Genomic DNA, 23,542 nt, shown 5'->3' with positions numbered 1-23,542 from the left:
CATTAGGAAGAACGTTTTGGTACAGGGAGTGGTGAGGGTCAGTAAGTCCCTGTCTGACATTGACAAAGAGGAAGATTCAATGGACCCAAAAGGGAATTCGGTGGGCACGTTCAGATGTACAGATTTACGCTGAGAAGGCGAGACAATGAAACGAATAGAAACACACGTTTACTTGAGTGCAGAACCAGCAGAGGGAAGGTGGGCCGCATGGCCGCCGTCTGCGCTGTGACACATGTTGCGATTCAGTGTGAAATCACAGTTCGACCGACAGAATGTGGGAATTTAGAAAAAAGTTTATATTTACACAGCCTCCATACGTCTGCGAAACAGCATATCACACGACAGCAGTGGAGGTCTTTGACATCAGGCTCGAAGGTGCCTGCCGCGTGCCAGACAAAAACCTGAAGTGTTCTGTGCAACCAGCTCCCCAAGCGGCAGCAGAGTGGCGCAGCAGGAGCGTGCTGGGCCCATAACCCAGAGGTCGATGGATCGAAACCATCCTCTGCTATCGTTCACTGTCACCTTGATCTGCTTTCTTCAGCAAGCTTCCTTTGCATCTACTTGCCGATGTTCATATCGATCCACTCCATTCAAACGGCATGGGTTTTTAGAGGTCTCAGTGGTATTCTGTTCTTGGTCGGTTTCCTCTGAACTGAATCGCAAAACCGGTTCTCTACGATGTTTATGAGCTGGTAAAGCTGAAACTCAGACATCGTCCCCCACTATTAGGACGGATACCACCGATTGTGAATAACCTCAGAGAGAGACAAGTGACAGACAGTCGCCGTGGAATCCATGGGCTGAATGGCTTCCGTCTGCGCGACAATGATGCTACGTGTTGCTGAGGGAGCAAAAATGGTTCATTTTTAACCGTCCCTTCCGTGTTGGACTGCCTGCAGTCCCTCAGCTCAGGGCCGTGGGGATGACTCTCAGTGAGTGAAGGTTTCACGCGGATTCTCTTCATCTGGGACACTTGGGGCTCAGATGTTAACTGCTGCGCGGTCGCAGCAAAGAAAGCGATGCCCACTTTGCAATAGACTTTCCGTAAGATTGCTGCGTGAAGACGATTTCTGAACACCATGCAGGCTGCACAACAATGTGAATTTACCTGGGCGAAGAGTCCTCGGTGTTCATTTCTCTCTGTCCTGCCAGCACAGCATCTTTTTGTCTCTCCGATAACAGACCTTTGGAGAAAGTTCACAATCAAAGTTGTTCATGTTCCCCGCATTAATGTAACTGACACCTCTCACCCCAAGAGTTTCAGAGAGAGAGAGAGAGAGAAAGAGGGAGAGAGAGCAGAAGAGCGAATGGACTCTTACCCTCCCCCAACCCTACATTCCCCCACCCCCCTCCCCCCAGAACAACGTGCAAGTAGAAATAAAATGGTTTAATTATCCGCCAGTGGAGATAGTCCAGTTCCTGGGGATGAGACAAACATCAGCCCCCCACCCCCGGGGACAGAATGACCTGCAGATGTTCTGGAAAGGCTTTGCTGCTTGCAATTCTTGCAGCAATGTGGAATGTACTTCACACTGAGCAAGTTTCAGCTGGCTCAGAGTCTCCAATGTTCATTGCTGTGTTTGCCGCCAGCTCAGAGAAAGAACAATATGAAGGACGTAGGAGTGAATAACGATCCTCGTGAGAGGGCGAATAACTGTTAATGGAGACTGTTAGTGGCTAACAATACGTCGTGTGTCATAGCAGACGAGGTGATAAACAGGAGTCTTTTGTGTGGTAGGGGTCAAGGACATGGGGGAGTTCAGGCCCTATAGTTATAGAACTCGATATTGAAGACCGGAGGGCTGGAAGGGCTCCAAGTGGAAAATGAGATGTTGTTCTTTCATCTGGAGCTAGAACACTGCTGCAAGCCTGAGGCAGGGATGTTGGCCAGGGAACAGGGTGATGTGTTAAAGTGGCAGGCAACCGCAAGGTCAGGGCCTTTAGTTTCTGCGGGCAGAAGCGGGATGTTCTGCGAAGCAGTCACCCAGTTTATGCTTCATGCTACGTTGGGGAAACGACACTGTGAGCAGAGAATGCGGTGGAATGAAATAGCAGCAGGGAGACTGGATGAGAAGCAGCTGTTCGGGAAAGTCTTTGCCGCTTGCAATTCTGAGAGCAATCTCAAGTGTATTTCATACTGAGCATGTCTCAGGTCGCTCAAGAGGTCTGGGGCATTACTTGCGTGCGTGCTTTCTGGCTCGTTGGTCTAGGCGTATGATTCTCGCTTTGGGGCTGTTACTGCGCTGATTTGCGAGAGATCCCGGACGAGCCCGCGTTTTTTAACTTGACTTGTGCAAAACTGTCTGATTAACTTTCTCAAAAAGCACCTTCGTGAAACCAGCGTGGGCTGCCTGGAGTACGAATGAGGCAGAAAACAGAGAAATGAAATGGTTGGAGATCGTGTTCAACAAGCGACTTGGATGCTGCCTGAACTGCTGTGCTCTTCCAGCACCACTAATCCACAATCTGGTTTCCAGCATCTGCAGTCATTGTTTTTTTAGCATAGTGTTCAACAGGTTGACGTGAGTGGTGCGGTGTTTGAGGAATGTCAGCAATCAAGGTAGATTGGAAAATTGGGACAGCTCTCCTCGGAGAACCGAACTTTTCCAAGTCATGAGGGACCTAGAAACAGGAAATAATGTTGTGAAAATGCTCCCACGCCTGAAAGGATCCATAACGATTCGGCAGAATTTTAAGTCACGAGGAAAAGAAGTAAAAGTGACATTAGGAAGAACGTTTTGGTACAGGGAGTGGTGAGGGTCAGTAAGTCCCTGTCTGACATTGACAAAGAGGAAGATTCAATGGACCCAAAAGGGAATTCGGTGGGCACGTTCAGATGTACAGATTTACGCTGAGAAGGCGAGACAATGAAACGAATAGAAACACACGTTTACTTGAGTGCAGAACCAGCAGAGGGAAGGTGGGCCGCATGGCCGCCGTCTGCGCTGTGACACATGTTGCGATTCAGTGTGAAATCACAGTTCGACCGACAGAATGTGGGAATTTAGGAAAAAGTTTATATTTACACAGCCTCCATACGTCTGGGAAACAGCATATCACACGACAGCAGTGGAGGTCTTTGACATCAGGCTCGAAGGTGCCTGCCGCGTGCCAGACAAAAACCTGAAGTGTTCTGTGCAACCAGCTCCCCAAGCGGCAGCAGAGTGGCGCAGCAGGAGCGTGCTGGGCCCATAACCCAGAGGTCGATGGATCGAAACCATCCTCTGCTATCGTTCACTGTCACCTTGATCTGCTTTCTTCAGCAAGCTGCCTTTGCATCTACTTGCCGATGTTCATATCGATCCACTCCATTCAAACGGCATGGGTTTTTAGAGGTCTCAGTGGTATTCTGTTCTTGGTCGGTTTCCTCTGAACTGAATCGCAAAACCGGTTCTCTACGATGTTAATGAGCTGGTAAAGCTGAAACTCAGACATCGTCCCCCACTATTAGGACGGATACCACCGATTGTGAATAACCTCAGAGAGAGACAAGTGACAGACAGTCGCCGTGGAATCCATGGGCTGAATGGCTTCTGTCTGCGCGAGAATGATGCTACGTGTTGCTGAGGGAGCAAAAATGGTTCATTTTTAACCGTCCCTTCCGTGTTGGACTGCCTGCAGTCCCTCAGCTCAGGGCCGTGGGGATGACTCTCAGTGAGTGAAGGTTTCACGCGGATTCTCTTCATCTGGGACACTTGGGGCTCAGATGTTAACTGCTGCGCGGTCGCAGCAAAGAAAGCGATGCCCACTTTGCAATAGACGTTCCATAAGATTGCTGCGTGAAGACGATTTCTGAACACCAAGCAGGCTGCACAACAATGTATATTTTCCTGGGCGAAAAGTCCTCGGTGTTCATTTCTCTCTGTCCTGCCAGCACAGCATCTTTCTGTCTCTCCGATAACAGACCTTTGGAGAAAGTGCACAATCAAAGTTGTTCATGTTCCCCGCATTAATGTAACTGACACCTCTCACCCCAATAGTTTCAGAGAGAGAGAGAGAGAGAAAGAGGGAGAGAGAGCAGAAGAGCGAATGGACTCTTACCCTCCCCCAAACCGACATTCCCCCACCCCCCCTCCCCCCAGAACAACGTGCAAGTAGAAATAAAATGGTTTAATTATCCGCCAGTGGAGATACTCCTGTTCCTGGGGAAGAGACAAACATCAGCCCCCCGGGGACAGAATGACAAGCAGATGTTCTGGAAAGGCTTTGCTGCTTGCAATTCTTGCAGCAATGTGGAATGTACTTCACACTGAGCAAGTTTCAGCTGGCTCAGAGTCTCCAATGTTCATTGCTGTGTTTGCCGCCAGCTCAGAGAAAGAACAATAGGCAGGACGTAGGAGTGAATAACGATCCTCGTGAGAGGGCGAATAACTGTTAATGGAGACTGTTAGTGGCTAACAATACGTCGTGTGTCATAGCAGACGAGGTGATAAGCAGGAGTCTTTCGTGTGGTAGGGGTCAAGGACATGGGGGGGGTTCAGGCCCTATAGTTATAGAACTCGATATTGAAGACCGGAGGGCTGGAAGGGCTCCAAGTGGAAAATGAGATGTTGTTCCTTCATCTGGAGCTAGAACACTGCTGCAAGCCTGAGACAGGGATGTTGGCGAGGGAACAGGGTGATGTGTTAAAGTGGCAGGCAACCGCAAGGTCAGGGCCTTTAGTTTCTGCGGGCAGAAGCGGGATGTTCTGCGAAGCAGTCACCCAGTTTATGCTTCATGCTACGTTGGGGAAACGACACTGTGAGCAGAGAATGCGGTGGAATGAAATAGCAGCAGGGAGACTGGATGAGAAGCAGCTGTTCGGGAAAGTCTTTGCCGCTTGCTCAAATGTATTTCATACTGAGCATGTCTCAGGTCGCTCAAGAGGTCTGGGGCATTACCTGCGTGCGTGCTTTCTGGCTCGTTGGTCTAGGCGTATGATTCGCGTTTAAGGTCAGTTACTGTGCTGATTTGCGAGAGATCCCGGACGAGCCCGTGTTTTTTTTTAACTTGACTTGTGCAAAACTGCCTGATTGACTTTCTCAAAAAGCACCTTCGTGAAACCAGCGTGGGCTGCTTGGAGTACGAATGAGGCAGAAAACAGAGAAATGAAATGGTTGGAGATCGTGTTCAACAAGCTACTTGGATGCTGCCTGAACTGCTGTGCTCTTCCAGCACCACTAATCCAGAATCTGGTTTCCAGCATCTGCAGTCATTGTTTTTACCATAGTGCTCAACAGGTTGACGTGAGTGGTGCGGTGTTTGAGGAATGTCAGCAATCAAGGTAGATTGGAAAATTGGGACAGCTCTCCTCGGAGAACCGAACTTTTCCAAGTCATGAGGGACCTAGAAACAGGAAATAATGTTGTGAAAATGCTCCCACGCCTGAAAGGATCCATAACGATTCGGCAGAATTTTAGAGTCACGAGCAAAAGAAGTAAAAGTGACATTAGGAAGAACGTTTTCGTACAGGGAGTGGTGAGGGTCAGTAAGTCCCTGTCTGACATTGACAAAGAGGAAGATTCAATGGACCCAAAAGGGAATTCGGTGGTCACGTTCAGATGTGCAGATTTCCGCTGAGAAGGCGAGAGAATGAAATGAAACGACTAGAGTCACACGTTTACTTAAGCGTAGAACCAGCAGAGCGAAGGTGGGCCGCAGAGCCTCCGTCTGCGCTGTGACACATGTTGTGATTCAGTGTGAAATCACAGTTCGACCGACAGAATGTGGGAATTTAGAAAAAAGTTTATATTTACACAGCCTCCATACGTCTGCGAAACAGCATATCACACGACAGCAGTGGAGGTCTTTGACATCAGGCTCGAAGGTGCCTGCCGCGTGCCAGACAAAAACCTGAAGTGTTCTGTGCAACCAGCTCCCCAAGCGGCAGCAGAGTGGCGCAGCAGGAGCGTGCTGGGCCCATAACCCAGAGGTCGATGGATCGAAACCATCCTCTGCTATCGTTCACTGTCACCTTGATCTGCTTTCTTCAGCAAGCTGCCTTTGCATCTACTTGCCGATGTTCATATCGATCCACTCCATTCAAACGGCATGGGTTTTAGAGGTCTCAGTGATATTCTGTTCTTGGTCGGTTTCCTCTGAACTGAATCGCAAAACCGGTTCTCTTCGATGCTAATGAGCTGGTAAAGTTGAAACTCAGACATCGTCCCCCACTATTAGGACGGATACCACCGATTGTGAATAACCTCAGAGAGAGACAAGTGACAGACAGTCGCCGTGGAATCCATGGGCTGAATGGCTTCCGTCTGCGCGACAATGATGCTACGTGTTGCTGAGGGAGCAAAAATGGTTCATTTTTAACCGTCCCTTCCGTGTTGGACTGCCTGCAGTCCCTCAGCTCAGGGCCGTGGGGATGACTCTCAGTGAGTGAAGGTTTCACGCGGATTCTCTTCATCTGGGACACTTGGGGCTCAGATGTTAACTGCTGCGCGGTCGCAGCAAAGAAAGCGATGCCCACTTTGCAATAGACTTTCCGTAAGATTGCTGCGTGAAGACGATTTCTGAACACCATGCAGGCTGCACAACAATGTGAATTTACCTGGGCGAAGAGTCCTCGGTGTTCATTTCTCTCTGTCCTGCCAGCACAGCATCTTTTTGTCTCTCCGATAACAGACCTTTGGAGAAAGTTCACAATCAAAGTTGTTCATGTTCCCCGCATTAATGTAACTGACACCTCTCACCCCAAGAGTTTCAGAGAGAGAGAGAGAGAGAAAGAGGGAGAGAGAGCAGAAGAGCGAATGGACTCTTACCCTCCCCCAACCCTACATTCCCCCACCCCCCTCCCCCCAGAACAACGTGCAAGTAGAAATAAAATGGTTTAATTATCCGCCAGTGGAGATAGTCCAGTTCCTGGGGATGAGACAAACATCAGCCCCCCCCCCCGGGGACAGAATGACCTGCAGATGTTCTGGAAAGGCTTTGCTGCTTGCAATTCTTGCAGCAATGTGGAATGTACTTCACACTGAGCAAGTTTCAGCTGGCTCAGAGTCTCCAATGTTCATTGCTGTGTTTGCCGCCAGCTCAGAGAAAGAACAATATGAAGGACGTAGGAGTGAATAACGATCCTCGTGAGAGGGCGAATAACTGTTAATGGAGACTGTTAGTGGCTAACAATACGTCGTGTGTCATAGCAGACGAGGTGATAAACAGGAGTCTTTTGTGTGGTAGGGGTCAAGGACATGGGGGAGTTCAGGCCCTATAGTTATAGAACTCGATATTGAAGACCGGAGGGCTGGAAGGGCTCCAAGTGGAAAATGAGATGTTGTTCTTTCACCTGGAGCTAGAACACTGCTGCAAGCCTGAGGCAGGGATGTTGGCCAGGGAACAGGGTGATGTGTTAAAGTGGCAGGCAACCGCAAGGTCAGGGCCTTTAGTTTCTGCGGGCAGAAGCGGGATGTTCTGCGAAGCAGTCACCCAGTTTATGCTTCATGCTACGTTGGGGAAACGACACTGTGAGCAGAGAATGCGGTGGAATGAAATAGCAGCAGGGAGACTGGATGAGAAGCAGCTGTTCGGGAAAGTCTTTGCCGCTTGCAATTCTGAGAGCAATCTCAAGTGTATTTCATACTGAGCATGTCTCAGGTCGCTCAAGAGGTCTGGGGCATTACTTGCGTGCGTGCTTTCTGGCTCGTTGGTCTAGGCGTATGATTCTCGCTTTGGGGCTGTTACTGCGCTGATTTGCGAGAGATCCCGGACGAGCCCGCGTTTTTTAACTTGACTTGTGCAAAACTGTCTGATTAACTTTCTCAAAAAGCACCTTCGTGAAACCAGCGTGGGCTGCCTGGAGTACGAATGAGGCAGAAAACAGAGAAATGAAATGGTTGGAGATCGTGTTCAACAAGCTACTTGGATGCTGCCTGAACTGCTGTGCTCTTCCAGCACCACTAATCCACAATCTGGTTTCCAGCATCTGCAGTCATTGTTTTTTTAGCATAGTGTTCAACAGGTTGACGTGAGTGGTGCGGTGTTTGAGGAATGTCAGCAATCAAGGTAGATTGGAAAATTGGGACAGCTCTCCTCGGAGAACCGAACTTTTCCAAGTCATGAGGGACCTAGAAACAGGAAATAATGTTGTGAAAATGCTCGCACGCCTGAAAGGATCCATAACGATTCGGCAGAATTTTAAGTCACGAGGTAAAGAAGTAAAAGTGACATTAGGAAGAACGTTTTGGTACAGGGAGTGGTGAGGGTCAGTAAGTCCCTGTCTGACATTGACAAAGAGGAAGATTCAATGGACCCAAAAGGGAATTCGGTGGTCACGTTCAGATGTGCGGATTTCCGCTGAGAAGGCGAGAGAATGAAATGAAACGACTAGAGTCACACGTTTACTTAAGCGTAGAACCAGCAGAGCGAAGGTGGGCCGCAGAGCCTCCGTCTGCGCTGTGACACATGTTGTGATTCAGTGTGAAATCACAGTTCGACCGACAGAATGTGGGAATTTAGAAAAAAGTTTATATTTACACAGCCTCCATACGTCTGCGAAACAGCATATCACACGACAGCAGTGGAGGTCTTTGACATCAGGCTCGAAGGTGCCTGCCGCGTGCCAGACAAAAACCTGAAGTGTTCTGTGCAACCAGCTCCCCAAGCGGCAGCAGAGTGGCGCAGCAGAAGCGTGCTGGGCCCATAACCCAGAGGTCGATGGATCGAAACCATCCTCTGCTATCGTTCACTGTCACCTTGATCTGCTTTCTTCAGCAAGCTGCCTTTGCATCTACTTGCCGATGTTCATATCGATCCACTCCATTCAAACGGCATGGGTTTTAGAGGTCTCAGTGATATTCTGTTCTTGGTCGGTTTCCTCTGAACTGAATCGCAAAACCGGTTCTCTTCGATGCTAATGAGCTGGTAAAGTTGAAACTCAGACATCGTCCCCCACTATTAGGACGGATACCACCGATTGTGAATAACCTCAGAGAGAGACAAGTGACAGACAGTCGCCGTGGAATCCATGGGCTGAATGGCTTCTGTCTGCGCGACAATGATGCTACGTGTTGCTCAGGGAGCAAAAATGGTTCATTTTTAACCGTCCCTTCCGTGTTGGACTGCCTGCAGTCCCTCAGCTCAGGGCCGTGGGGATGACTCTCAGTGAGTGAAGGTTTCACGCGGATTCTCTTCATCTGGGACACTTGGGGCTCAGATGTTAACTGCTGCGCGGTCGCAGCAAAGAAAGCGATGCCCACTTTGCAATAGACTTTCCGTAAGATTGCTGCGTGAAGACGATTTCTGAACACCAAGCAGGCTGCACAACAATGTGAATTTACCTGGGCGAAGAGTCCTCGGTGTTCATTTCTCTCTGTCCTGCCAGCACAGCATCTTTCTGTCTCTCCGATAACAGACCTTTGGAGAAAGTTCACAATCAAAGTTGTTCATGTTCCCCGCATTAATGTAACTGACACCTCTCACCCCAAGAGTTTCAGAGAGAGAGAGAGAGAGAAAGAGGGAGAGAGAGCAGAAGAGCGAATGGACTCTTACCCTCCCCCAAACCGACATTCCCCCACCCCCCCTCCCCCCAGAACAACGTGCAAGTAGAAATAAAATGGTTTAATTATCCGCCAGTGGAGATAGTCCAGTTCCTGGGGATGAGACAAACATCAGCCCCCCCCCCGGGGACAGAATGACAAGCAGATGTTCTGGAAAGGCTTTGCTGCTTGCAATTCTTGCAGCAATGTGGAATGTACTTCACACTGAGCAAGTTTCAGCTGGCTCAGAGTCTCCAATGTTCATTGCTGTGTTTGCCGCCAGCTCAGAGAAAGAACAATAGGCAGGACGTAGGAGTGAATAACGATCCTCGTGAGAGGGCGAATAACTGTTAATGGAGACTGTTAGTGGCTAACAATACGTCGTGTGTCATAGCAGACGAGGTGATAAACAGGAGTCTTTCGTGTGGTAGGGGTCAAGGACATGGGGGGGTTCAGGCCCTATAGTTATAGAACTCGATATTGAAGACCGGAGGGCTGGAAGGGCTCCAAGTGGAAAATGAGATGTTGTTCCTTCATCTGGAGCGAGAACACTGCTGCAAGCCTGAGACAGGGATGTTGGCCAGGGAACAGGGTGATCTGTTAAAGTGGCAGGCAACCGCAAGGTCAGGGCCTTTAGTTTCTGCGGGCAGAAGCGGGATGTTCTGCGAAGCAGTCACCCAGTTTATGCTTCATGCTACGTTGGGGAAACGACACTGTGAGCAGAGAATGCGGTGGAATGAAATAGCAGCAGGGAGACTGGATGAGAAGCAGCTGTTCGGGAAAGTCTTTGCCGCTTGCTCAAATGTATTTCATACTGAGCATGTCTCAGGTCGCTCAAGAGGTCTGGGGCATTACCTGCGTGCGTGCTTTCTGGCTCGTTGGTCTAGGCGTATGATTCTCGCTTAGGGTCTGTTACTGCGCTGATTTGCGAGAGATCCCGGACGAGCCCGTGTTTTTTTTTAACTTGACTTGTGCAAAACTGCCTGATTGACTTTCTCAAAAAGCACCTTCGTGAAACCAGCGTGGGCTGCTTGGAGTACGAATGAGGCAGAAAACAGAGAAATGAAATGGTTGGAGATCGTGTTCAACAAGCTACTTGGATGCTGCCTGAACTGCTGTGCTCTTCCAGCACCACTAATCCAGAATCTGGTTTCCAGCATCTGCAGTCATTGTTTTTACCATAGTGCTCAACAGGTTGACGTGAGTGGTGCGGTGTTTGAGGAATGTCAGCAATCAAGGTAGATTGGAAAATTGGGACAGCTCTCCTCGGAGAACCGAACTTTTCCAAGTCATGAGGGACCTAGAAACAGGAAATAATGTTGTGAAAATGCTCCCACGCCTGAAAGGATCCATAACGATTCGGCAGAATTTTAGAGTCACGAGCAAAAGAAGTAAAAGTGACATTAGGAAGAACGTTTTGGTACAGGGAGTGGTGAGGGTCAGTAAGTCCCTGTCTGACATTGACAAAGAGGAAGATTCAATGGACCCAAAAGGGAATTCGGTGGTCACGTTCAGATGTGCAGATTTCCGCTGAGAAGGCGAGAGAATGAAATGAAACGACTAGAGTCACACGTTTACTTAAGCGTAGAACCAGCAGAGCGAAGGTGGGCCGCAGAGCCTCCGTCTGCGCTGTGACACATGTTGTGATTCAGTGTGAAATCACAGTTCGACCGACAGAATGTGGGAATTTAGAAAAAAGTTTATATTTACACAGCCTCCATACGTCTGCGAAACAGCATATCACACGACAGCAGTGGAGGTCTTTGACATCAGGCTCGAAGGTGCCTGCCGCGTGCCAGACAAAAACCTGAAGTGTTCTGCGCAACGAGCGTCTCCAAGCGGCAGCAGAGTGGCGCAGCGGGAGCGTGCTGGGCCCATAACCCAGAGGTCGATGGATCGAAACCATCCTCTGCTATCGTTCACTGTCACCTTGATCTGCTTTCTTCAGCAAGCTGCCTTTGCATCTACTTGCCGATGTTCATATCGATCCACTCCATTCAAACGGCATGGGTTTTAGAGGTCTCAGTGATATTCTGTTCTTGGTCGGTTTCCTCTGAACTGAATCGCAAAACCGGTTCTCTTCGATGCTAATGAGCTGGTAAAGTTGAAACTCAGACATCGTCCCCCACTATTAGGACGGATACCACCGATTGTGAATAACCTCAGAGAGAGACAAGTGACAGACAGTCGCCGTGGAATCCATGGGCTGAATGGCTTCTGTCTGCGCGACAATGATGCTACGTGTTGCTCAGGGAGCAAAAATGGTTCATTTTTAACCGTCCCTTCCGTGTTGGACTGCCTGCAGTCCCTCAGCTCAGGGCCGTGGGGATGACTCTCAGTGAGTGAAGGTTTCACGCGGATTCTCTTCATCTGGGACACTTGGGGCTCAGATGTTAACTGCTGCGCGGTCGCAGCAAAGAAAGCGATGCCCACTTTGCAATAGACTTTCCGTAAGATTGCTGCGTGAAGACGATTTCTGAACACCAAGCAGGCTGCACAACAATGTGAATTTACCTGGGCGAAGAGTCCTCGGTGTTCATTTCTCTCTGTCCTGCCAGCACAGCATCTTTCTGTCTCTCCGATAACAGACCTTTGGAGAAAGTTCACAATCAAAGTTGTTCATGTTCCCCGCATTAATGTAACTGACACCTCTCACCCCAAGAGTTTCAGAGAGAGAGAGAGAGAGAAAGAGGGAGAGAGAGCAGAAGAGCGAATGGACTCTTACCCTCCCCCAAACCGACATTCCCCCACCCCCCCTCCCCCCAGAACAACGTGCAAGTAGAAATAAAATGGTTTAATTATCCGCCAGTGGAGATACTCCTGTTCCTGGGGAAGAGACAAACATCAGCCCCCCGGGGACAGAATGACAAGCAGATGTTCTGGAAAGGCTTTGCTGCTTGCAATTCTTGCAGCAATGTGGAATGTACTTCACACTGAGCAAGTTTCAGCTGGCTCAGAGTCTCCAATGTTCATTGCTGTGTTTGCCGCCAGCTCAGAGAAAGAACAATAGGCAGGACGTAGGAGTGAATAACGATCCTCGTGAGAGGGCGAATAACTGTTAATGGAGACTGTTAGTGGCTAACAATACGTCGTGTGTCATAGCAGACGAGGTGATAAACAGGAGTCTTTCGTGTGGTAGGGGTCAAGGACATGGGGGGGTTCAGGCCCTATAGTTATAGAACTCGATATTGAAGACCGGAGGGCTGGAAGGGCTCCAAGTGGAAAATGAGATGTTGTTCCTTCATCTGGAGCGAGAACACTGCTGCAAGCCTGAGACAGGGATGTTGGCCAGGGAACAGGGTGATCTGTTAAAGTGGCAGGCAACCGCAAGGTCAGGGCCTTTAGTTTCTGCGGGCAGAAGCGGGATGTTCTGCGAAGCAGTCACCCAGTTTATGCTTCATGCTACGTTGGGGAAACGACACTGTGAGCAGAGAATGCGGTGGAATGAAATAGCAGCAGGGAGACTGGATGAGAAGCAGCTGTTCGGGAAAGTCTTTGCCGCTTGCTCAAATGTATTTCATACTGAGCATGTCTCAGGTCGCTCAAGAGGTCTGGGGCATTACCTGCGTGCGTGCTTTCTGGCTCGTTGGTCTAGGCGTATGATTCTCGCTTAGGGTCTGTTACTGCGCTGATTTGCGAGAGGTCCCGGGTTCAAATCCCGGACGAGCCCGTGTTTTTTTTTAACTTGACTTGTGCAAAACTGCCTGATTGACTTTCTCAAAAAGCACCTTCGTGAAACCAGCGTGGGCTGCTTGGAGTACGAATGAGGCAGAAAACAGAGAAATGAAATGGTTGGAGATCGTGTTCAACAAGCTACTTGGATGCTGCCTGAACTGCTGTGCTCTTCCAGCACCACTAATCCAGAATCTGGTTTCCAGCATCTGCAGTCATTGTTTTTACCATAGTGCTCAACAGGTTGACGTGAGTGGTGCGGTGTTTGAGGAATGTCAGCAATCAAGGTAGATTGGAAAATTGGGACAGCTCTCCTCGGAGAACCGAACTTTTCCAAGTCATGAGGGACCTAGAAACAGGAAATAATGTTGTGAAAATGCTCCCACGCCTGAAATGATCCATAACGATTCGGCAGAATTTTAGAGTCACGAGGAAAAGAAGTAAAAGTGACATTAGGAAGAACGTTTTCGTACAGGGAGTGGTGAGGGTCAGTAAGTCCCTGTCTGACATTGACAAAGAGGAAGATTCAATGGACCCAAAAGGGAATTCGGTGGTCACGTTCAGATGTGCAGATTTCCGCTGAGAAGGCGAGAGAATGAAATGAAACGACTAGAGTCACACGTTTACTTAAGCGTAGAACCAGCAGAGCGAAGGTGGGCCGCAGAGCCTCCGTCTGCGCTGTGACACATGTTGTGATTCAGTGTGAAATCACAGTTCGACCGACAGAATGTGGGAAATTAGAAAAAAGTTTATATTTACACAGCCTCCATACGTCTGCGAAACAGCATATCACACGACAGCAGTGGAGGTCTTTGACATCAGGCTCGAAGGTGCCTGCCGCGTGCCAGACAAAAACCTGAAGTGTTCTGCGCAACGAGCGTCTCCAAGCGGCAGCAGAGTGGCGCAGCGGGAGCGTGCTGGGCCCATAACCCAGAGGTCGATGGATCGAAACCATCCTCTGCTATCGTTCACTGTCACCTTGATCTGCTTTCTTCAGCAAGCTGCCTTTGCATCTACTTGCCGATGTTCATATCGATCCACTCCATTCAAACGGCATGGGTTTTAGAGGTCTCAGTGATATTCTGTTCTTGGTCGGTTTCCTCTGAACTGAATCGCAAAACCGGTTCTCTTCGATGCTAATGAGCTGGTAAAGTTGAAACTCAGACATCGTCCCCCACTATTAGGACGGATACCACCGATTGTGAATAACCTCAGAGAGAGACAAGTGACAGACAGTCGCCGTGGAATCCATGGGCTGAATGGCTTCTGTCTGCGCGACAATGATGCTACGTGTTGCTCAGGGAGCAAAAATGGTTCATTTTTAACCGTCCCTTCCGTGTTGGACTGCCTGCAGTCCCTCAGCTCAGGGCCGTGGGGATGACTCTCAGTGAGTGAAGGTTTCACGCGGATTCTCTTCATCTGGGACACTTGGGGCTCAGATGTTAACTGCTGCGCGGTCGCAGCAAAGAAAGCGATGCCCACTTTGCAATAGACTTTCCGTAAGATTGCTGCGTGAAGACGATTTCTGAACACCAAGCAGGCTGCACAACAATGTGAATTTACCTGGGCGAAGAGTCCTCGGTGTTCATTTCTCTCTGTCCTGCCAGCACAGCATCTTTCTGTCTCTCCGATAACAGACCTTTGGAGAAAGTTCACAATCAAAGTTGTTCATGTTCCCCGCATTAATGTAACTGACACCTCTCACCCCAAGAGTTTCAGAGAGAGAGAGAGAGAGAAAGAGGGAGAGAGAGCAGAAGAGCGAATGGACTCTTACCCTCCCCCAAACCGACATTCCCCCACCCCCCCTCCCCCCAGAACAACGTGCAAGTAGAAATAAAATGGTTTAATTATCCGCCAGTGGAGATACTCCTGTTCCTGGGGAAGAGACAAACATCAGCCCCCCGGGGACAGAATGACAAGCAGATGTTCTGGAAAGGCTTTGCTGCTTGCAATTCTTGCAGCAATGTGGAATGTACTTCACACTGAGCAAGTTTCAGCTGGCTCAGAGTCTCCAATGTTCATTGCTGTGTTTGCTGCCAGCTCAGAGAAAGAACAATAGGCAGGACGTAGGAGTGAATAACGATCCTCGTGAGAGGGCGAATAACTGTTAATGGAGACTGTTAGTGGCTAACAATACGTCGTGTGTCATAGCAGACGAGGTGATAAACAGGAGTCTTTCGTGTGGTAGGGGTCAAGGACATGGGGGGGTTCAGGCCCTATAGTTATAGAACTCGATATTGAAGACCGGAGGGCTGGAAGGGCTCCAAGTGGAAAATGAGATGTTGTTCCTTCATCTGGAGCTAGAACACTGCTGCAAGCCTGAGACAGGGATGTTGGCCAGGGAACAGGGTGATGTGTTAAAGTGGCAGGCAACCGCAAGGTCAGGGCCTTTAGTTTCTGCGGGCAGAAGCGGGATGTTCTGCGAAGCAGTCACCCAGTTTATGCTTCATGCTACGTTGGGGAAACGACACTGTGAGCAGAGAATGCGGTGGAATGAAATAGCAGCAGGGAGACTGGATGAGAAGCAGCTGTTCGGGAAAGTCTTTGCCGCTTGCTCAAATGTATTTCATACTGAGCATGTCTCAGGTCGCTCAAGAGGTCTGGGGCATTACCTGCGTGCGTGCTTTCTGGCTCGTTGGTCTAGGCGTATGATTCTCGCTTAGGGTCTGTTACTGCGCTGATTTGCGAGAGGTCCCGGGTTCAAATCCCGGACGAGCCCGTGTTTTTTTTTAACTTGACTTGTGCAAAACTGCCTGATTGACTTTCTCAAAAAGCACCTTCGTGAAACCAGCGTGGGCTGCTTGGAGTACGAATGAGGCAGAAAACAGAGAAATGAAATGGTTGGAGATCGTGTTCAACAAGCTACTTGGATGCTGCCTGAACTGCTGTGCTCTTCCAGCACCACTAATCCAGAATCTGGTTTCCAGCATCTGCAGTCATTGTTTTTACCATAGTGCTCAACAGGTTGACGTGAGTGGTGCGGTGTTTGAGGAATGTCAGCAATCAAGGTAGATTGGAAAATTGGGACAGCTCTCCTCGGAGAACCGAACTTTTCCAAGTCATGAGGGACCTAGAAACAGGAAATAATGTTGTGAAAATGCTCCCACGCCTGAAATGATCCATAACGATTCGGCAGAATTTTAGAGTCACGAGGAAAAGAAGTAAAAGTGACATTAGGAAGAACGTTTTCGTACAGGGAGTGGTGAGGGTCAGTAAGTCCCTGTCTGACATTGACAAAGAGGAAGATTCAATGGACCCAAAAGGGAATTCGGTGGTCACGTTCAGATGTGCAGATTTCCGCTGAGAAGGCGAGAGAATGAAATGAAACGACTAGAGTCACACGTTTACTTAAGCGTAGAACCAGCAGAGCGAAGGTGGGCCGCAGAGCCTCCGTCTGCGCTGTGACACATGTTGTGATTCAGTGTGAAATCACAGTTCGACCGACAGAATGTGGGAAATTAGAAAAAAGTTTATATTTACACAGCCTCCATACGTCTGCGAAACAGCATATCACACGACAGCAGTGGAGGTCTTTGACATCAGGCTCGAAGGTGCCTGCCGCGTGCCAGACAAAAACCTGAAGTGTTCTGCGCAACGAGCGTCTCCAAGCGGCAGCAGAGTGGCGCAGCGGGAGCGTGCTGGGCCCATAACCTAGAGGTCGATGGATCGAAACCATCCTCTGCTATCGTTCACTGTCACCTTGATCTGCTTTCTTCAGCAAGCTGCCTTTGCATCTACTTGCCGATGTTCATATCGATCCACTCCATTCAAACGGCATGGGTTTTAGAGGTCTCAGTGATATTCTGTTCTTGGTCAGTTTCCTCTGAACTGAATCGCAAAACCGGTTCTCTTAGATGCTAATGAGCTGGTAAAGTTGAAACTCAGACATCGTCCCCCACTATTAGGACGGATACCACCGATTGTGAATAACCTCAGAGAGAGACAAGTGACAGACAGTCGCCGTGGAATCCATGGGCTGAATGGCTTCTGTCTGCGCGACAATGATGCTACGTGTTGCTCAGGGAGCAAAAATGGTTCATTTTTAACCGTCCCTTCCGTGTTGGACTGCCTGCAGTCCCTCAGCTCAGGGCCGTGGGGATGACTCTCAGTGAGTGAAGGTTTCACGCGGATTCTCTTCATCTGGGACACTTGGGGCTCAGATGTTAACTGCTGCGCGGTCGCAGCAAAGAAAGCGATGCCCACTTTGCAATAGACTTTCCGTAAGATTGCTGCGTGAAGACGATTTCTGAACACCAAGCAGGCTGCACAACAATGTGAATTTACCTGGGCGAAGAGTCCTCGGTGTTCATTTCTCTCTGTCCTGCCAGCACAGCATCTTTCTGTCTCTCCGATAACAGACCTTTGGAGAAAGTTCACAATCAAAGTTGTTCATGTTCCCCGCATTAATGTAACTGACACCTCTCACCCCAAGAGTTTCAGAGAGAGAGAGAGAGAGAAAGAGGGAGAGAGAGCAGAAGAGCGAATGGACTCTTACCCTCCCCCAAACCGACATTCCCCCACCCCCCCTCCCCCCAGAACAACGTGCAAGTAGAAATAAAATGGTTTAATTATCCGCCAGTGGAGATACTCCTGTTCCTGGGGAAGAGACAAACATCAGCCCCCCGGGGACAGAATGACAAGCAGATGTTCTGGAAAGGCTTTGCTGCTTGCAATTCTTGCAGCAATGTGGAATCTACTTCACACTGAGCAAGTTTCAGCTGGCTCAGAGTCTCCAATGTTCATTGCTGTGTTTGCCGCCAGCTCAGAGAAAGAACAATAGGCAGGACGTAGGAGTGAATAACGATCCTCGTGAGAGGGCGAATAACTGTTAATGGAGACTGTTAGTGGCTAACAATACGTCGTGTGTCATAGCAGACGAGGTGATAAACAGGAGTCTTTCGTGTGGTAGGGGTCAAGGACATGGGGGGGTTCAGGCCCTATAGTTATAGAACTCGATATTGAAGACCGGAGGGCTGGAAGGGCTCCAAGTGGAAAATGAGATGTTGTTCCTTCATCTGGAGCTAGAACACTGCTGCAAGCCTGAGACAGGGATGTTGGCCAGGGAACAGGGTGATGTGTTAAAGTGGCAGGCAACCGCAAGGTCAGGGCCTTTAGTTTCTGCGGGCAGAAGCGGGATGTTCTGCGAAGCAGTCACCCAGTTTATGCTTCATGCTACGTTGGGGAAACGACACTGTCAGCAGAGAATGCGGTGGAATGAAATAGCAGCAGGGAGACTGGATGAGAAGCAGCTGTTCGGGAAAGTCTTTGCCGCTTGCTCAAATGTATTTCATACTGAGCATGTCTCAGGTCGCTCAAGAGGTCTGGGGCATTACCTGCGTGCGTGCTTTCTGGCTCGTTGGTCTAGGCGTATGATTCTCGCTTAGGGTCTGTTACTGCGCTGATTTGCGAGAGATCCCGGACGAGCCCGTGTTTTTTTTTAACTTGACTTGTGCAAAACTGCCTGATTGACTTTCTCAAAAAGCACCTTCGTGAAACCAGCGTGGGCTGCTTGGAGTACGAATGAGGCAGAAAACAGAGAAATGAAATGGTTGGAGATCGTGTTCAACAAGCTACTTGGATGCTGCCTGAACTGCTGTGCTCTTCCAGCACCACTAATCCAGAATCTGGTTTCCAGCATCTGCAGTCATTGTTTTTACCATAGTGCTCAACAGGTTGACGTGAGTGGTGCGGTGTTTGAGGAATGTCAGCAATCAAGGTAGATTGGAAAATTGGGACAGCTCTCCTCGGAGAACCGAACTTTTCCAAGTCATGAGGGACCTAGAAACAGGAAATAATGTTGTGAAAATGCTCCCACGCCTGAAAGGATCCATAACGATTCGGCAGAATTTTAGAGTCACGAGCAAAAGAAGTAAAAGTGACATTAGGAAGAACGTTTTCGTACAGGGAGTGGTGAGGGTCAGTAAGTCCCTGTCTGACATTGACAAAGAGGAAGATTCAATGGACCCAAAAGGGAATTCGGTGGTCACGTTCAGATGTGCAGATTTCCGCTGAGAAGGCGAGAGAATGAAATGAAACGACTAGAGTCACACGTTTACTTAAGCGTAGAACCAGCAGAGAGAAGGTGGGCCGCAGAGCCTCCGTCTGCGCTGTGACACATGTTGTGATTCAGTGTGAAATCACAGTTCGACCGACAGAATGTGGGAATTTAGAAAAAAGTTTATATTTACACAGCCTCCATACGTCTGCGAAACAGCATATCACACGACAGCAGTGGAGGTCTTTGACATCAGGCTCGAAGGTGCCTGCCGCGTGCCAGACAAAAACCTGAAGTGTTCTGCGCAACGAGCGTCTCCAAGCGGCAGCAGAGTGGCACAGCGGGAGCGTGCTGGGCCCATAACCCAGAGGTCGATGGATCGAAACCATCCTCTGCTATCGTTCACTGTCACCTTGATCTGCTTTCTTCAGCAAGCTGCCTTTGCATCTACTTGCCGATGTTCATATCGATCCACTCCATTCAAACGGCATGGGTTTTAGAGGTCTCAGTGATATTCTGTTCTTGGTCAGTTTCCTCTGAACTGAATCGCAAAACCGGTTCTCTTCGATGCTAATGAGCTGGTAAAGTTGAAACTCAGACATCGTCCCCCACTATTAGGACGGATACCACCGATTGTGAATAACCTCAGAGAGAGACAAGTGACAGACAGTCGCCGTGGAATCCATGGGCTGAATGGCTTCTGTCTGCGCGACAATGATGCTACGTGTTGCTCAGGGAGCAAAAATGGTTCATTTTTAACCGTCCCTTCCGTGTTGGACTGCCTGCAGTCCCTCAGCTCAGGGCCGTGGGGATGACTCTCAGTGAGTGAAGGTTTCACGCGGATTCTCTTCATCTGGGACACTTGGGGCTCAGATGTTAACTGCTGCGCGGTCGCAGCAAAGAAAGCGATGCCCACTTTGCAATAGACTTTCCGTAAGATTGCTGCGTGAAGACGATTTCTGAACACCAAGCAGGCTGCACAACAATGTGAATTTACCTGGGCGAAGAGTCCTCGGTGTTCATTTCTCTCTGTCCTGCCAGCACAGCATCTTTCTGTCTCTCCGATAACAGACCTTTGGAGAAAGTTCACAATCAAAGTTGTTCATGTTCCCCGCATTAATGTAACTGACACCTCTCACCCCAAGAGTTTCAGAGAGAGAGAGAGAGAGAAAGAGGGAGAGAGAGCAGAAGAGCGAATGGACTCCTACCCTCCCCCAAACCGACATTCCCCCACCCCCCCCTCCCCCCAGAACAACGTGCAAGTAGAAATAAAATGGTTTAATTATCCGCCAGTGGAGATACTCCTGTTCCTGGGGAAGAGACAAACATCAGCCCCCCGGGGACAGAATGACAAGCAGATGTTCTGGAAAGGCTTTGCTGCTTGCAATTCTTGCAGCAATGTGGAATCTACTTCACACTGAGCAAGTTTCAGCTGGCTCAGAGTCTCCAATGTTCATTGCTGTGTTTGCCGCCAGCTCAGAGAAAGAACAATAGGCAGGACGTAGGAGTGAATAACGATCCTCGTGAGAGGGCGAATAACTGTTAATGGAGACTGTTAGTGGCTAACAATACGTCGTGTGTCATAGCAGACGAGGTGATAAACAGGAGTCTTTCGTGTGGTAGGGGTCAAGGACATGGGGGGGTTCAGGCCCTATAGTTATAGAACTCGATATTGAAGACCGGAGGGCTGGAAGGGCTCCAAGTGGAAAATGAGATGTTGTTCCTTCATCTGGAGCTAGAACACTGCTGCAAGCCTGAGACAGGGATGTTGGCCAGGGAACAGGGTGATGTGTTAAAGTGGCAGGCAACCGCAAGGTCAGGGCCTTTAGTTTCTGCGGGCAGAAGCGGGATGTTCTGCGAAGCAGTCACCCAGTTTATGCTTCATGCTACGTTGGGGAAACGACACTGTCAGCAGAGAATGCGGTGGAATGAAATAGCAGCAGGGAGACTGGATGAGAAGCAGCTGTTCGGGAAGGTCTTTGCCGCTTGCTCAAATGTATTTCATACTGAGCATGTCTCAGGTCGCTCAAGAGGTCTGGGGCATTACCTGCGTGCGTGCTTTCTGGCTCGTTGGTCTAGGCGTATGATTCTCGCTTAGGGTCTGTTACTGCGCTGATTTGCGAGAGATCCCGGGTTCAAATCCCGGACGAGCCCGTGTTTTTTTTTAACTTGACTTGTGCAAAACTGCCTGATTGACTTTCTCAAAAAGCACCTTCGTGAAACCAGCGTGGGCTGCTTGGAGTACGAATGAGGCAGAAAACAGAGAAATGAAATGGTTGGAGATCGTGTTCAACAAGCTACTTGGATGCTGCCTGAACTGCTGTGCTCTTCCAGCACCACTAATCCAGAATCTGGTTTCCAGCATCTGCAGTCATTGTTTTTACCATAGTGCTCAACAGGTTGACGTGAGTGGTGCGGTGTTTGAGGAATGTCAGCAATCAAGGTAGATTGGAAAATTGGGACAGCTCTCCTCGGAGAACCGAACTTTTCCAAGTCATGAGGGACCTAGAAACAGGAAATAATGTTGTGAAAATGCTCCCACGCCTGAAAGGATCCATAACGATTCGGCAGAATTTTAGAGTCACGAGCAAAAGAAGTAAAAGTGACATTAGGAAGAACGTTTTCGTACAGGGAGTGGTGAGGGTCAGTAAGTCCCTGTCTGACATTGACAAAGAGGAAGATTCAATGGACCCAAAAGGGAATTCGGTGGTCACGTTCAGATGTGCAGATTTCCGCTGAGAAGGCGAGAGAATGAAATGAAACGACTAGAGTCACACGTTTACTTAAGCGTAGAACCAGCAGAGCGAAGGTGGGCCGCAGAGCCTCCGTCTGCGCTGTGACACATGTTGTGATTCAGTGTGAAATCACAGTTCGACCGACAGAATGTGGGAATTTAGAAAAAAGTTTATATTTACACAGCCTCCATACGTCTGCGAAACAGCATATCACACGACAGCAGTGGAGGTCTTTGACATCAGGCTCGAAGGTGCCTGCCGCGTGCCAGACAAAAACCTGAAGTGTTCTGCGCAACGAGCGTCTCCAAGCGGTAGCAGAGTGGCGCAGCGGGAGCGTGCTGGGCCCATAACCCAGAGGTCGATGGATCGAAACCATCCTCTGCTATCGTTCACTGTCACCTTGATCTGCTTTCTTCAGCAAGCTGCCTTTGCATCTACTTGCCGATGTTCATATCGATCCACTCCATTCAAACGGCATGGGTTTTAGAGGTCTCAGTGATATTCTGTTCTTGGTCGGTTTCCTCTGAACTGAATCGCAAAACCGGTTCTCTTCGATGCTAATGAGCTGGTAAAGTTGAAACTCAGACATCGTCCCCCACTATTAGGACGGATACCACCGATTGTGAATAACCTCAGAGAGAGACAAGTGACAGACAGTCGCCGTGGAATCCATGGGCTGAATGGCTTCTGTCTGCGCGACAATGATGCTACGTGTTGCTCAGGGAGCAAAAATGGTTCATTTTTAACCGTCCCTTCCGTGTTGGACTGCCTGCAGTCCCTCAGCTCAGGGCCGTGGGGATGACTCTCAGTGAGTGAAGGTTTCACGCGGATTCTCTTCATCTGGGACACTTGGGGCTCAGATGTTAACTGCTGCGCGGTCGCAGCAAAGAAAGCGATGCCCACTTTGCAATAGACTTTCCGTAAGATTGCTGCGTGAAGACGATTTCTGAACACCAAGCAGGCTGCACAACAATGTGAATTTACCTGGGCGAAGAGTCCTCGGTGTTCATTTCTCTCTGTCCTGCCAGCACAGCATCTTTCTGTCTCTCCGATAACAGACCTTTGGAGAAAGTTCACAATCAAAGTTGTTCATGTTCCCCGCATTAATGTAACTGACACCTCTCACCCCAAGAGTTTCAGAGAGAGAGAGAGAGAGAAAGAGGGAGAGAGAGCAGAAGAGCGAATGGACTCTTACCCTCCCCCAAACCGACATTCCCCCACCCCCCCTCCCCCCAGAACAACGTGCAAGTAGAAATAAAATGGTTTAATTATCCGCCAGTGGAGATACTCCTGTTCCTGGGGAAGAGACAAACATCAGCCCCCCGGGGACAGAATGACAAGCAGATGTTCTGGAAAGGCTTTGCTGCTTGCAATTCTTGCAGCAATGTGGAATGTACTTCACACTGAGCAAGTTTCAGCTGGCTCAGAGTCTCCAATGTTCATTGCTGTGTTTGCCGCCAGCTCAGAGAAAGAACAATAGGCAGGACGTAGGAGTGAATAACGATCCTCGTGAGAGGGCGAATAACTGTTAATGGAGACTGTTAGTGGCTAACAATACGTCGTGTGTCATAGCAGACGAGGTGATAAACAGGAGTCTTTCGTGTGGTAGGGGTCAAGGACATGGGGGGGTTCAGGCCCTATAGTTATAGAACTCGATATTGAAGACCGGAGGGCTGGAA

General features: G+C 49.3%; 3 non-coding genes across 3 annotated transcripts; all 3 read left to right on the top strand.

Moving 5' to 3' along the window:
- The first annotated feature begins 11,304 nt into the window (after nucleotides 1–11,304).
- Nucleotides 11,305–11,376, top strand: trnam-cau (transfer RNA methionine (anticodon CAU)). The gene has a single exon. It is a non-coding gene; the product is annotated as a tRNA-Met (tRNA).
- A 2,649-nt stretch (nucleotides 11,377–14,025) lies between these two features.
- Nucleotides 14,026–14,097, top strand: trnam-cau (transfer RNA methionine (anticodon CAU)). Its single transcript has one exon. It is a non-coding gene; the product is annotated as a tRNA-Met (tRNA).
- Nucleotides 14,098–22,176: 8,079 nt separating this feature from the next.
- trnam-cau (transfer RNA methionine (anticodon CAU)) lies at nucleotides 22,177–22,248 on the top strand. Its single transcript has one exon. It is a non-coding gene; the product is annotated as a tRNA-Met (tRNA).
- Nucleotides 22,249–23,542: the final 1,294 nt, after the last annotated feature.

The sequence above is a fragment of the Chiloscyllium punctatum genome, chromosome 36, assembly GCF_047496795.1.
Source record: "Chiloscyllium punctatum isolate Juve2018m chromosome 36, sChiPun1.3, whole genome shotgun sequence".
Taxonomy (NCBI): domain Eukaryota; kingdom Metazoa; phylum Chordata; class Chondrichthyes; order Orectolobiformes; family Hemiscylliidae; genus Chiloscyllium; species Chiloscyllium punctatum.
The sequence above is the reverse complement of the archived record's forward strand: the minus strand, read 5'-3'. Positions and strand labels throughout refer to the sequence as shown.